Source organism: Microtus ochrogaster, linkage group LG4, assembly GCF_000317375.1.
Source record: "Microtus ochrogaster isolate Prairie Vole_2 linkage group LG4, MicOch1.0, whole genome shotgun sequence".
Classification (NCBI taxonomy): domain Eukaryota; kingdom Metazoa; phylum Chordata; class Mammalia; order Rodentia; family Cricetidae; genus Microtus; species Microtus ochrogaster.
In genome coordinates, this window is record NC_022030.1 from 18,311,317 (window position 1) to 18,312,299 (window position 983).

At 50.3% G+C, this 983-nt stretch overlaps 1 protein-coding gene across 2 annotated transcripts in view; it reads right to left on the reverse strand.

The window, feature by feature from the left end:
• Positions 1-391: 391 nt before the first annotated feature.
• The window catches only part of Meis3 (Meis homeobox 3), a 13,037-nt gene continuing 12,445 nt past the window's right edge, over positions 392-983 (reverse strand). For both annotated transcript variants that reach the window (XM_013351450.2, XM_005361061.3), the window contains exon 14: positions 392-881. The gene's annotated coding sequence lies outside the window, so the exon portion shown is untranslated. The remainder of the gene's footprint in view (positions 882-983) is intronic.

The window sequence follows — 983 nt, forward strand, 5'->3', positions numbered from 1 at the left end:
ATGCTCCTCTCTACAGGAAGCTCTGTGTGTGTGTGTGTGTGTGTGTGTGTGTGTGTGTGTGTGTGTGTTAGGGAGCAACTGGGAAGAGTATGTTCTTTCCTCCCACCATGTGGGACCTGGGGTTCACACTCAAGTCACCAGGCTTGATTACGAGCACCTTTACCCAATGAGCTATTTTGCTGACCCCTGTGACCACTTTTAAAGTCTAGCTGTGCCTTGTATAAGAGGGCACGCAGAAGCATGATGACTCCAACAAGAGTAAATACTTTGAGCCACAGAATTTGGGGGCAGTTTGTTACACAGCAGCATCTAACTGATGCGTGTGGTATTTCAGAGCAGGGATCGGGAGAAAGACCCAGTGACTGTTAGTGTTTGTGATTCTTCAGTTTCATATTACCAAGGACTTGAAATCTTAGAGGACAAATGAGAATTTTGATTTAGATTTTTAAGACTTTATAATTAAAAAAAGAAAAGTAGAAGAATGTCAGAGAAGGGAGGTGGGGAGGCAGAGGGCAGGAGGATGGAGGAAACTCTCCTAAACTTTGGATGCAGGTGACCCTCTTTCCATGACCACCCTTGCCAAACTCCAAACCCTTCTCTGTCCTAGATTGGGGCCCCAGCCACCATCTTCTGCAGACCCTGGCCCAGTTCTCAGCTCAGGTCCTGGGCAAAGTGAAGGACAGAAGGGTGCGGGACCTGGAGGTTCTGTCTTTGCCCTTGAGAGGCCCTCAAGTGGGCTCTTGGGTCCCCAAGCCTCTGGGGGCCCCAGGGAGGTAGGCGTTGAATGGGAGTGGGAGCTTTGGAGGCAAAGTCCTGAAGCCCAAGGACCAGCAGGAACCAATTAAGTACAAGGCTGGTGGTCACAGTCCAGAGGCTGAGGCCTGTGGGAGGGAAGATAGGCCAAGTCAGGAGGTCCTGCATCGGTCCTTATGCTAGGTGAATGAGTAGATGGGTAGATGGATCCTGGATGAGTGGATGGATGG